Here is a 15,341-nt window from a genome sequence, read left to right as displayed (position 1 = left end):
CATTTTATGCCTTTTACGGTGTCATGTAACGCTGCATCAAATTAGGTTTATGTTCTTTTTTTTCCCACAAATTGAGCTTTCTTTTGTTGGTATTTGATCTCCTGTACCAATACAGTGCTAACAAAAAACACTGACACTGTACTAATGGCACTGGGCAGGAAGGGGTTAACATGTGGGACGATCAAAGGGTTAACTGTGTGCTGTTTATAACTGTGTGCTGTGTATTAGTACTTCACTTTAAGCACACTACTTTGCATGGCTGTGCTGTGCAGAGCCATACAAAGCAGTGTGCAGGAGCTGACAGGGGAGAGAACTGTTTTGTGTACAAACAGTTCTCCCCCCCGCCGAAAATGCTCAGCCATCACCGGGTGCCAGCGAGGAATCACTGGCTGGGACCCGGTGATTGACAGTCGAGGCCACAAATAACGGCGTGCGCAGGGCGCGCATGCTTGCCCCCTACCCGGAAATGCAAAATCACGTATATATACGTGATTTTGCACACAGCTGCCACCCTGTAGCAGTATTTCTGCTATGGGGCAGCGCTAAAGCGGTTAATGAAATACAGTTTTCACCTTTTTTTCAGCCTTTGTTGCATATACGGTATGTGCTGTGGTCCTCTGCAGCCTGGCTACGGTATCTGATCTCAGGACGAGGGATTGGGTAAGCCTTGAACTGTCCCCTGAAGACTTGTCAAGAACTTGCATCCAGCAGACTTCTCCCTTCTAGACCCTGGGGGTGTAGAGGTACTCACACTGTCCTTGTCCTGTAGTTGTGGATAGAACTGCTTTCAGGCCTTCTGCTGGGCTGGTTCCTCTCCAGGCTAGCCAGGCTTCCTTCCCCGATGGACTGCAGGGCAGTGGGGCTCCCTCTTTCAGCTTTCCTCTTACCTCCAGCCTGGAGGCAGAACCCCCCCTTCTCAGCCCCCTCCCAGACTACACAGCAGTACTTCACCAGTCCATCTTCTGCCGACTCCCCTGCTGGCCAGCCTCTGTCATAAATATGGAGCAGTCTGCCACACTCAAGGCCTCCTGTCTGGAATTAATCAGACTCCCATAAATATGCAACATACTGTACAGTGTATATATATATATATGTGTGTGTGTGTGTATATATATATATATATCCTAGATTGTAAGCTCCGAGGAGCAGGGCCCTCCTATCCCTCTTGTATTGAACTGTATTGTTGCTGTATTGTCTCCCATTATATTGTAAAGCGCTGAGCAAACTGTTGGCGCTATATAAATCCTGTATAATAATAATAATATGCAGACCAGTCCCTCCTCACCTTCTACTGGCCTACTGGCTTCTAGAAGCTTCTCCAGGACTGACCTGTAGAGCCCTCCAGCTTAACCTGAAGTACTCTGTCTAAACTCAGGCTTCTAACAAGCCTTTAACTACTCTCATCAAACCATGAACACTAGAGGGCGCTACATATACAAGCACTATACTGTATACACCAATCTGATACAGTAATACCTCAGTTTAAGAACGCCTCGGTTAAAGTAATTTTCGGTTTACAAATGAAAATCCACTGAAAATAATGCCTCGGTTCACAAATTTTGTATGAATTTTTTTCGCAATACGAAGTGTATGTCAGTGCTGATTTTTAAATGCAATTGCTGGCTCTTTTTTTTTTCTTCACTATAGCTCACAGAATTTGCTGTCACTTTCCCCAAAGTTAACGGAAATGTTGTTTCTTCTAAGAAACTAAAAAGAAACAATGTTTGCCCCCCCCCCTTTCCTGACCTGCCAGGCTGCATGCTCTGAAAAGGGTCTGGTATGGATTTTGGGGAGGACCCCCATGCCATTTTGTTTTAAATTCTGGCGTGTCAGTTCCCCTCAAAATCCATACCAGACTTGAAGGGCTTGGTATGGATGGGAGGGGGGACCCCACACAGTTTTTTAAATTATTTTTTTAATTGCCGGCAATTCTTTTACATTCAGCTGTCAGTGGGGAACCCCGCTGACAGCTGAAATATTAACACAAGGTTGTCACTACTAAAATGCCGCATGACTTGATAAAATAACTCATGCGGTATTTATTAGTGTTTACTGTTTTCTGATTTCCAGAACAGATTAATTGGTTTTCAATGCATTCCTATGGGAAACGGTGTTTCGGTTTAAGAATTTTTCGCTATAGGAAAAGTCCTGCAGAACGAATTAAATTCTTAAACCGAGGTATTACTGTATTTTGATGTTGGATATTAAATGCATGAAAAGGTAAAATAAACAATACATACATAAAGACTTACACAAACAAGAAAAGGGCAGACATGAGCAAACATCACCAGAGGACAAGCATGACTAAATCACATTTAAATCGATTGTCCACAGCTTAAATCAAATGTACGGGTAAGGCATACAGTATGACATAGTGTACAACATACAGTAAGAGAAAGCAGATCAATAGACATTCATCACCAATAAACACAAATGGCGCCAAAATCAAATGTATAGAACACAAGTCAGTTATAGATAATCCTGTAAGTGCAATACTGTCCTAAGAAAAACACAGTAAGAAGCAACTTAAAAAAAAAAATAATAATAATTTGAGGCCATTAAAGTGGCTGTAAACCCTTACATATACCTAGTGGAGTGGGCGGTGGTTTTTAGGAGCTAAAACATAAGGTGACATAATGCTTCCTCACTACCTGTCAAATGGCCCCTGAAAAGCGACCCATGACAGATCGCTCTTCAGAGGGGACGCTAGTGTTAACAAACCATTAGTATCACTTTAATTCCTGCACTGAGACTTGCTGAATACTTCTTGCAATTCCTCCTGACATGTGGACTGGAAGTGAATGGGGTGTTTACTGTGTGATTCTGATGATTGACCCAATTACAAGTTGTTCTCCTGGTTGAGACATGGTGAATATTTTTCTATCTAGAGCAATGATTTCCTGAATGGATAAATATTTCATGGACACCAGAGCCCTCCTCCAAGGTGTCTCGTGGGGTGATGAGGAGGGTGGGGGGAGCAGTCAGGTGAGGATTTGCAGTTGTAGGTGAAAGGCTCGGAGGATCACACCCTCTATACCTGTTTAATGGATAATCCTGATTACAAGGAGGAGATATACAGTGCAAACATACAGTATATAATCATCGGTGTCATGCACTCCAGGAAGTCTATATGCCTACATGAGCAAACTGCCATACAAGTGAATGGTTGTACAGATGCCTCCTTGCATTAGCAGATACCCATGCATGCCTGTCTGACGTATTCTCCAAACGCACAATATATAAATATGTTGGGCACGCATGCCAATGCGAAGAAGCAGCGGTGTATACAAGAGCCATTCACTGGTATGGTAGACTGTATGTGGCATGTGCAGCTTCCTGGACTCAGGGAAATTACATGAAATTAATCTAGATGTATAAAAAGCCACATTTTTATATTACCCACCCCAGACCCCTGCAATATGTACATTACACACCCTGGACCCCTGCACTATGTACATTACCCATTCCAGACCCCTGCACTATGTACATTACCCACTCCAGACCCCTGCACTATGTACATTACCCAACCTGGACCCCTGCACTATGTACATTACCCACTCCAGACCCCTGCACTATGTACATTACCCACCCCAGACCCCTGCAATATGTACATTACACACCCTGGACCCCTGCACTATGTACATTACCCTCTCCAGACCCCTGCACTATGTACATTACCCAACCTGGACCCCTGCACTATGTACATTACCCACTCCAGACCCCTGCACTATGTACATTACCCATTCCAGACCCCTGCACTATATACATTACCCACCCCGGACCCCTGCACTACGTACATTACCCACCCCGGACCCCTGCACTACGTACATTACCCACCCCAGACCCCTACACTATGTACATTACCCACTCCAGACCCCTGCACTATGTACATTACCCACCCCAGACCCCTGCAATATGTACATTACACACCCTGGACCCCTGCACTATGTACATTACCCTCTCCAGACCCCTGCACTATGTACATTACCCAACCTGGACCCCTGCACTATGTACATTACCCACTCCAGACCCCTGCACTATGTACATTACCCATTCCAGACCCCTGCACTATGTACATTACCCACCCCGGACCCCTGCACTACGTACATTACCCACCCCGGACCCCTGCACTACGTACATTACCCACCCCAGACCCCTACACTATGTACATTACCCACTCCAGACCCCTGCACTATGTACATTACCCACCCCGGACCCCTGCACTACGTACATTACCCACCCCAGACCCCTACACTATGTACATTACCCACTCCAGACCCCTGCACTATGTACATTACACACACTGGACCCCTGCACTATGTACATTACCCACTCCAGACTCCTGCACTATGTACATTACCCACTCCAGACCCCTGCACTATGTACCTTACCCATTCCAGACCCCTGCACTATATACATTACCCACCCCGGACCCCTGCACTACGTACATTACCCACCCCGGACCCCTGCACTACGTACATTACCCACCCCAGACCCCTACACTATGTACATTACCCACTCCAGACCCCTGCACTATGTACATTACACACCCCGGACCCCTGCACTATGTACATTACACACACTGGACCCCTGCACTATGTACATTACCCACTCCAGACCCCTGCACTATGTACATTACCCTCTCCAGACCCCTGCACTATGTACATTACCCAACCCGAACCCCTGCACTATGTACATTACCCACCCCGGACCCCTGCACTATGTACATTACACACAACGGACCCCTGCACTATGTACATTACCCACCCCGGACCCCTGCTCTATGTACATTACACACAACGGACCCCTGCACAATGTACATTACCCACCCCGGACCCCTGCACTGTGTACACTACCCACCCTTGACCCCTGCACTGTGTACACTACCTACCCCGTACCCCTGCACTGTGTACACTACTCACCCTGGACCCCTGCACTATGTATGTTACCCACCTCAGACCCATACACCCTGTACGATACCCACCCTGGACCCCTGTACTATGTACATTACCCACCCTGTACATCATACACCCTGTATGATACCCACCCCAGACCCCTTCTCTATGTTCATTACCCACCCTGGACCCCATACACCCTGTACGATACCCACCCTGGACCCCTGTACTATGTACATTACCCACCTCAGACCCCTGCACTATGTATGTTATCCACCCTGGACCCCTGCACTATGTATATTACCCACCCTGGACCCCATACACCCTGTACGATACCCACCTCAGACCCCTGCACTATGTATGTTATCCACCCTGGCCCCTGTACTTTGTACATTAATCACTCCAGACCCATGCACTATGTATATTACCCACCCTGGACCCCATACACCCTGTACGATACCCACCCTGGACCCCTGTACTATGTACATTACCCACCCTGGACATCATACACCCTGCACGATACCCACCCCAGACCCCTGCTTTATGTACATTACCCACCGCAGATCCCTGCTCTATGTACATTACACACCCCAGACCCCTGAACTGTGGATTTTACTCACCCTGGATCCCTGGTCTATGTATGTTACCCACCCCCGACCACCGCACAGTGTACATTACCCACCCCAGACCCCTGCACTATGTATGTTACCCACCCTGGACCCCTGAACTATGCATGTTACATACTTCTAACTCCTGCACCCTGTAGGCACACTCAAGTTTTAAGCTCCTCCCAAATTCGTTCAGAGTTCGACCCATGTATGGCCTGCATTACTCAATTCTTTTGTCCACATTGGCAGGCAGCTGTTAGTTATAAGGTTCTTGATAACCCACCATGATACATGGTCATTAGGCCCCTTTCACATGAGCGTTCCATATGTCCATTTTTCATCTCTCTGTTTATAGATGGAAAACGGACACCCATATATTTCTATGGACTAGCGGATGTAAATGGATGATTATCTGTTTACATCCGTTAATGTCTGCATCTGTTAACATCAGGGTTTTTTTTAAAGGAAGAAAACCCTATTTTTCTTCTGTTAATAAAAAGGAACAGATGAAAAACGGGTGTAAATGGACAAAAAATGGATGTAAACAGACGGAAGTGGATGTGAACAGACAAAAACAGATGTAAACAGAAAAAAAACTGATGTAAACAGACAAAAAAAGGATGTAAACTTACAAAAACCGGATGTAAACGGACGAAAAATGGATTTAAATCGATGTAAACTGACAAAAACCAGATGTAAATGGATGAAAAACGGATTTAAACTGATGAAAAATGATGTAAGCTGATGAAAACTGATGTACACTGATGAAAATTGATGTGAACTGATGAAAAACGGATGTAAACTGATGAAAAACGGATGTAAACTGATGAAAACTGATGTAAACTGATGAACAACGGATGTAAACTGATTAAAACTGATGTAAACTGATAAAAACTGATGTGAACTGATGAAAAACTGATATGAACTGATGAAAACTGATGTGAACTGATGAAAAACTGATGTGAACTGATGAAAACTGATGAAAACGGATGTAAACTGATGAAAACTGATGTGAACTGATGAAAAACTGATGTGATCCGATGAAAACTGATGTAAACTGATGAAAACTGATGTGAACCGATGAAAACTGATGTAAACTGATGAAAACTGATGTGAACCGATGAAAACTGATGTAAACTGATGAAAACTGATGTAAACTGATAAAAACTGATGTGAACTGATGAAAAACTGATATGAACTGATGAAAACTGATATGAACTGATGAAAAACTGATGTGAACTGATGAAAACTGATGAAAACTGATGTAAACTGATAAAAACTGATAAAAACTGATGTGCACTGATGAAAAACTGATATGAACTGATGAACACTGATGTGAACTGATGAAAAACTGATGTGAACTGATGAAAACTGATGAAAACTGATGTAAACTGATGAAAACTGATGTGCACTGATGAAAAACTGATATGAACTGATGAACACTGATGTGAACTGATGAAAAACTGATGTGAACTGATGTGAACTGATGAAAACTGATGTAAACTGATGAAAACTGATGTGAACTGATGAAAAACTGATGTGAACCGATGAAAACTGATGTAAACCGATGAAAACTGATGTGAACTGATGAAAAACTGATGTGAACTGATCCGTTTTTTCTTGAAAAAAAGTTACTCAACTGATGAAAAATGGAACGCCCGTGTGAAAGGGGACTTACGGGGTTAAAAGCAAACAAGTAAGAAAGACAGAATATAATAAAACAGCCAAATGTAAAAAAAAAATGTAATACTCAAACCGCACTAAGCTTATCTCTTGGGTAGTAACCAAGCTGTGTTATGTTCCATGGCGTGTCCCCCGAGGTCTCCCATATTACCAACCGTTTACAGAGGACAACCTAGAATTTTGTGTTCTTTGCATGATGCAAGGCTCTCATACTAAATCATTTCATAAAAGAATATTTAAATCCATGACCTTTTGTGTTTTTTTTTTCATTCTAGCAGAGTTTGATATGGTGTTGTTCTCTTTGCGTCCCTCTACAGCAGAGCTCAGACTGGGGGAGGTAAAGTAGGAGTCAATCAGTTGTGCTGCTGATAGGAAGAGAGAGCAGAGTGACATAGAAATGAGCGTATCAGTGCGCTGCTTCTCCTTTCACTGTCCAATCAAAGTCTGGGTGGATGGGGGGGAGGGGCAAGACCTGTAAGTGTCACTTAACTGCAGCAGAAAAAACTCAGGTCTCCTCCACGGCCAAACAGGGTTGTGATGTGTGGCAGAGTTGTGTAAATCTCAGGACTGAATGAACAGAAAAAGAAAGACCCAGCGAACAGAGAAGAAACAAATTTACAGTTAAACAGAATTTTTTTTTTTTAAGCCAGGGTCACTTTAAAGTGGCTGACATGATATACTGTATGAACAAAGCATATCCCTCTATAGTGTGTACTTGCCTCAGTCCAGAGCACTAAGTGCCATTTCTGTCTGCTGCTTCTTTCTTCTGCTATCTGTATCAATCACTTCCGACATGTTTTCCTGACACCAAGGGATAAAAAGGTGACAGGGGAGGGAGCTCCAGCACACAACCTGTGACTGACAGCATTAGCTCTGTTCCTGTATGCTGTGTGTAGGAGAGGGGGAGGCTTTCACTGAGCTCTGCGGAGTGTAACTTTAGCTGGAACTAATGCTGATTAAGGGGGGGGATCATTCCCCGACTTTCCATATTCCACAGTTCACATGACTCCAAGGTTCCCCCCTCCCCCCCCCGATGTATCTTCAATTTCATCTGATTTCCAATGCAATTTTGTAGTGCAACTGCAGTGTGACTTTGTGCATTTTTTATGCCTTTTTGATGTGATTTTCATACTGGTTTCATTTCTGCAGGGGGAGGGAGGTGGAGGAGGAAAATAGTTGGGGGGAAAAATGCAAAGGAATCACATAAAAAAAATGCGTGTACATGCAATTTTGATGTGTTTCCATTGAAGTCTATAGGGCAAAAAAAAAAATAAAAAATTTGCACTGCATCGCACCAAAGAAGCACAGATATCTTCCCTAAGGCTAGGTTCACATCTATGCAGGTTGCAGCTCATACATTTTCCAGCCCAGTTTGTGTTTTTTTCACATGCGTTTTTGATGCTCTTTGTGCTTTGCATTTTTGGGATAGATTTATGTTGCTAGGAAGAGGTTTCTGTTGTCATACAGGAAAACGCAGCAAATTGCACCTAAAACGCATGCGCATGCAATTTTCATGCATTTTTTATACAATTCCATTAAAGTCTATGGAGCCAAAAAATGCACCGTAAAAAAAAGTCCCTGCAGCTTTAAAAAAAAAAGCACTCCGCCCAGCAACAATTGATCCCTCACACAACAATATACTCCCCCAGCAACAATAGGTCCCCTGAACAACAGCCTCCACCCCAGCACCAATAGATCCCTCATAGAACAATATACTCCCCCAGCAACAATGGAATCCACCACAGAAACAATAGGTCCCCCAATAATAGACTCCACCCCAGCAACAATAGGTCTCCCCAACAATAGACCCCATCAACAATAGATCCCTCACATAACAGACTCTCCCAGCAACAGTGGATCCCACCCCAGAAACAATAGGTCCCCCCAACAATAGACCCCTCTACAGCAGCAATAGGTCCCCCCAACAATAGACCTCACCCCAGCAACAATAGATCCCTCACATAACAATAGACTCTCCCAGCAACAATGGACCCCACCCCAGAAAAAATAGGTCCCCCCAAAAATAGACCCCACCCCAGCAATAATGGACCACCCACAACAAACTTTCACCCCCAGCAACAAACGATCTACCCCAGCATCATTCAATATCCCCAGCAGCAACAACAGATCTCCCAGCAGCCAGCAACCTCTCCCTCAACCATAGATTCCTACCAGCAACAATACATCCCCCACCAGCAACAATAGACCCTCACACAAAATCAGATCCCCGCCAGTATTGATAGATCTCCCAGCAGCCCGCATCAGTACATCCTCCAGCACACCCGAGCACCCCTTGCAATTACATACATTCAGTGCTGGACGTACCGGAACTGCGTTCCCCCGCATTCCTGCTGAAGAAAAAAAGCCCTGAGAACAACCATGACTTGTATTTAGACAATGTTTTCTTATCGTATTATGTCGGCCATAGATGGGTCGAAAATCGGCTGATTTTCGCACCGTTAGTGGGTTAATTGGTCGACCGTTTTTCGGGGTTTTTGCACATTTTTTTTATTGGGCACGTTGGAAAATTTGCAGCTGATTTTGACTTTTGGCCAATTTTCCCAGCAATGACGGGCAGATCGACCGATTGTTTTACCGATAAAAAATCTACGCATGAGCCGTGACCTGCAAGAAGTAGAAAAAGAAGAAGATGAAGAAGAAGAATATTTAGAAGAAGAAGAAGAATATTTAGAAGAAGAAGATTAAGAATAATAATAATAAGAAGAAGAAGAAGATTAAAAAGAAGATTAAGAAGAAGAAGATTAAGAATAATAATAATAAGAAGAAGAAGAATTCCAGTCCACTATTATATTTTATATGAAAAAGTCTTGCGGTTGCAACAAATGTATCCATTTGTATCCAAATAAAAACATTGTAATCCAAATAATGTATTACAATATTTTTATTTGGATACAGATGTTTTTATTTGGATACAAATGGATACATTTGTTGCAACTGATATATAAAATATAATAGTGGACTGGAATTCTTCTTCTTCTTCCTTCTTCCTTCTTCTTCCTACTTCCTTCTTCCTCCTTCTTCTCCCCTGTCTCTGCAAGGGACAGAAGTTATGGGGTTAATGCCGACCGTAGACGGGACGAAAATCGGCTGATTTTTTTTAACGTTGGTGGTAACATCGGCCGATCGAATGACTGATTTTTTGTTTTTTTTTTAAAATTGGCTGATTTTTGACCTGTCTATGGCCTGCATTAGTACTGAGACAGAAAGGCAGTCTCTATGTGGCCCTCGGACCACAGGTTGGGCCCGAAAAGTTTACAGACTCAGCACAGATAATCGATGGCTTATCACAGAACACCAGCAAGATAACCCAGAAAGGTTGAACAGATTATTTCAGGTGACCGAGTTCAGTGGGAAAAAGGAAAAGTACATTGTGGATTCCAGTGAGGGAGTGCGGGACAGCCTCCACATTGCCCATCCAAATTAGAGGACAGTAACAAGCTCATGCAACTATTTATAGAGCGCCATCGGGCCGAGCGCTGACTTATATTACAGCAGCAGTTTGTGTAAACAGAGTATTAGTCCCACATAGAACAACACGGAACACATGCGGGTTCTGCAGGACAAACCACAAATCCCTATTGACAGGCTGAGCTGTAATAGGTCAATTTATAGCAAAAAGAAACAAAAACTGTCCCTGCTGCATAGCAATAGCAGGGCGGAATTATTGCTGCCTGGCCCCCTTCCTGTAGACGCTTACACTCCAGACTTTTACATTACATAGTTGATGGTCAATCTAAAGGAGATTGTACAATCAGATTGGTGGCGTATTATCCATGCGTACAATGCACCACAAATGTGGGGGAAACAGCATTCTGTTCCGCCTTCCGTGTCTCCTCTGCAGCTGCACTTGTCACAGGCAGCTGCAGCAGAAACTCTGTTTATGTCGGGGAGGGGGCGGGTGATAAAGGCCGGCAGAGGGAGTAGGGGGTAGAGCTTACCAATCACAGACAATCACAAACCCCACCCTTACTCCTCCTACCAGTCTTTAGCACCCGCCCTCTCCCCGGCTTAAATGAAGATCCTGCTGCAGCTGCCTGTGACAAGTGCAGCTGCAGCAGAAACGCTGCAGCTGCACTTCAAATCAAATCCCCCTGATGAAGCCACGTGACCAGTGGCGTAACGCGTAGGGGTGGGACTGTATACGTCACTCGGAGGGAGTTAGTCCGTTTGCCGGACCACGATCGCACAGCTCCGGCAGTCAGCGGCAATCTGGAATAACAATTGTACTACCACTATACGAATATATGTGAGTGCCACCTGAAAGCAAATTAAAGTCAAGCTTTTAAAAACGATAAAGCACCATGTCAGGATCTTTTTGTTTTATGGAGAACCGCATGGAGACAGGAAGACAGAGGAGTGGCACCATATGAGAGGAGATTTTTCCATAGCACATGTCACATTCCACGGATATCTTAACAATAGGAGTTCCTAAACAAGTAGGTTCCAAAGGAGGTGAACCGCAAGCTATAATAGCCTAATTGCAGGCTATTTATGAGGTGAGCGCATATCTTCACTTAAGGGAAGAGTCACAAGCAGTCACCGATTTATTGAAGATTTTTACAGCACAAAGTCACTTTTTGGGACATTATTTAATATTATATATATAAATATATATATTTTATATATTTTTTTATATTTTTCTATTTCATATAATTGTTCATTTATCACTGTCCTATGCACATTGTTTATTTTGAGTGGATTCAAATAGATTCACAAGCATTAGTATATATGTTTATTAATACAATATTTTTTTATATGTATTGATTGAAGGGTTGAGAGCGCAACACTATATTTATTTTTATTTTACGTTTTTCACATTGGTAGTTATGTGCTAGAGGTTAGCGATCCAACAATAGGAATTCATTTATCATTTGGCTCGCAAGATTTCTTTACAATAGAAACGCTGTTTATGTCGGGGAGGGGGCAGGTGCTAAAGGCCGGTGCAGGGAGTAGGAGGTAGAGCTTGCCAATCACAAACCCTGCCTTTACTCCCCGTGCCAGTCTTTACCACCTGCCCCCTCCCCGGCTTACATGAATATTCTGCTGCAGCTGCCTATGACAAGTGCAGCTGCAGCAGAAACACTGTTTATGTTGGGGAGGGAGCGAGTGCTAAAGGCCGGTGCAGGGAGTAGGCGTTAGAGCCTGCCAATCACAGCCAATCATAAACCCCGCCCTTACTCCTTGTGCCAGTCTTTAGCATCCGCCCCCTCCCCGGCTTAAATGCAGTTTCTGCTGCAGCTGCACTTGTCACAGGCAACTGCAGCAGAAACACTGTTTTTGCTGGGGAGGGGGCGGGTGCTAAAGGCCGGCACAGGGAGTAGGGGGTAGCGCTTACCAATCACAGCCAATCATAAATCCCACCCTTACTCCTCATGCCAGTCTTTACCACCCACCCCCTCCCCGGCTTACATGAAGATCCTGCTGCACCTGCCCCCTCCTCGGCTTACATGAATATTCTGCTGCAGCTGCCTGTGACAAGTGCAGCTGCAGCAGAAACGCTGTTTATGTCGGGGAGGGGGCGGGTGCTAAAGGCCGGTGCAGGGAGTAGGAGGTAGAGCTTGCCAATCACATCCAATAATAAACCCCGCCCTTACTCCTCCTGCCAGGCTATAGCACCCGCCCTCTCCCCGGCTTAAATGCAGTTTCTGCTGCAGCTGCACTTGTCACAGGCAGCTGCAGCAGAAACACTGGGGAGGGGGCGGGTGATAAATGTCAGCACGGGGAGTAGGGGGGCGGGGCTATGATTGGTAATACGCAGATAGGGGATTGGCTTAGCTCTGTTCTCCTTCTCCCTGGACTCTTCACAGTACTCAGATAATGCAGATCTTCTCCCCCTTTTCCTATCCCCTGGGCCAGTAGGTGAGGCTATGACTAGCTGTAATTTATCTCCACCTACTGGATCAGGGAATAGAAGGAGAACAGCGCAGAGGTGGAATGGGGGGTCACTACTGACCTCTGAACTCTGCATCACTTATTATTGACCTCTGAACTCTATAGTAAGGGGCGCAGAAGTCATAGGTCAGTAGTGATGCAGAGGTCACTTGCATGTGATGCAGACTTTAGAAGTCAACAGGGGTCAATAGTAAGTGACACATAGTTCAGAGGTCAGTGGTAAGAAACACAGAGTTCAGGGGCAGTAGTGAGTGACACGGAGTTCAGGGGTCAGTAGAAAGTGATAAATAATTCAGAGGTCAGTAGTAAGTGACGCAGAGTTCAGGGGTCAGTAGTGAGTAACGCATAGTTCAAGGGTCAGTAGTAAGTGATGCAGAGATCAGAGGTCAATAGTAAGTGACACAGAGTTCAGGGGTCAGTAGTGAAAGATGCAGAATTCAGGGGTCAGTAGTAAGTGATGCAGAGTTCAGGGGTCAGTAGTAAGTGACACAGAGTTCAGAGGTCAGCAGTGATGCAGAGGTTAGAAGTCAGCAGGGGTAAATTGTGATAAAGAGTTCAGGGGTCAGTAGTAAGTGACACAGAGCTCCGGGGTCAGTAGTAAGTGACGCAGAGTTCAGAGATCAATCACAAGTGATGCAGAGTTCAGAGGTCAATAGTAAGTGACACAGTGTTCAGGGGTCAGTAGTGATGCAGAGATCAGAAGTCAACAGGGGTAAATAGTAAGTGATGTAGAGCTCAGGGGTCAACAGTAAGTGACAGAGAGTTCAGGGGTCTGTAGTGAGTGACACAGAGTTCAGGGGTCAGTAGTAGGTGGTGCAGAGTTCAGGTGTCAGTAGTAGCTGGCGCAGAGTTCAGGGGTCAGTAGTAAGTGACACAGAATTCACGGGTCAGTAGTAGGTGGCGCAGAGTTCAGGGGTCAGTAGTAAGTGACGCAGAGTTCAGGGGTCAGTATTAGTTGGTGCACAGTTCAGGGGTCACTAGTCGGTGGCGCAGAGTTCAGGGGTCACTAGTAGGTGGCGCAGAGTTCAGGGGTCGCTAGTAGTCGGAGCAGAGTTCAGGGGTCACTAGTCGGTGGCGCAGAGTTCAGGGGTCAGCAGTAGGTGGCGCAGAGTTCAGGGGTCAGTAGTAGGTGGCGCAGAGTTCAGGGGTCAGCAGCAGGTGGCGCAGAGTTCAGGGGTCAGTAGTAGGTGGCGCAGAGTTCAGGGGTCAGTAGTAGGTGGCGCAGAGTTCAGGGGTCAGTAGTAGGTGGCGCAGAGTTCAGGGGTCAGCAGTAGGTGGCGCAGAGTTCAGGGGTCAGCAGTAGGTGGCGCAGAGTTCAGGGGTCAGTAGTAGGTGGCGCAGAGTTCAGGGGTCAGCAGCAGGTGGTGCAGAGTTCAGGGGTCAGTAGTAGGTGGCACAGAGTTCAGGGGTCAGCAGCAGGTGGTGCAGAGTTCAGGGGTCAGTAGTAGGTGGCGCAGAGTTCAGGGGTCAGTAGTAAGAATAGCTCTGTACCTTTATTATAAATACACTCCTTATAGTGGCTGAATACAAGGGCTAATTCCATATAGTATATGTTTGCTGCCATGGTCACATTGGTCAGCCCGCCTCTGCTAGTCAGGACGATCACTCTGCTACGTCTTCATTCAGCATCCCTGCTTCTTGGGTCAAATGATGATGTTCATTCACCATCAAGAACTACGGGTCATATGGGGGAGTTATTCATCCTGTGAAACTGCCAGTACAATTGCTTTGTTCAAATGGGGAGGCAAAAATGAATGTTATAAAGCTATTTTTTCTCCAGGCTGAATGTCAGTCACTCTTCCAGCCCAGGAAGGTAAAGGATGTTTTTCCTGTGCAATTCATGGGTTGATCTGGCCCTAAATCCTGGTGCCTGTGCAGTTCTTGGCTGTGTTCACAAATGCCTGACACAGATCAGCCCCCTGCTGCAGCCTCTCACCTTGTGACTTACTGCAAAGTTATAATATTGCAATCGGATCACTGAGCGAAAGGAGACTAAGGAAATGTTTTGTTTTTGCCTGCAGCAGACTGATGACATCCTCTCAGCCTAGGCAAAGTCACTGAACCAGAGCCGAAGGGCTGTTTTTGGATGATAAAAGGTGAGGCATTTTTGCTGTATATTGTGACGATTTATTCACACTTGCTGCAAAGTTCCACTTTAGTGGTTGTCAATAGCTGCTGTGCATTGCTGACATTCTTTGGCCTTCTGCAGATATAACCCTGGCTGAATGTGGGTACAGAGAGC

This window comes from Staurois parvus, unplaced genomic scaffold (assembly GCF_062004578.1).
Source record: "Staurois parvus isolate SC_StPar_1 unplaced genomic scaffold, SC_StPar_1.0 ptg000189l, whole genome shotgun sequence".
NCBI classification, from domain to species: domain Eukaryota; kingdom Metazoa; phylum Chordata; class Amphibia; order Anura; family Ranidae; genus Staurois; species Staurois parvus.
This window is presented reverse-complemented; position numbering follows the sequence as displayed.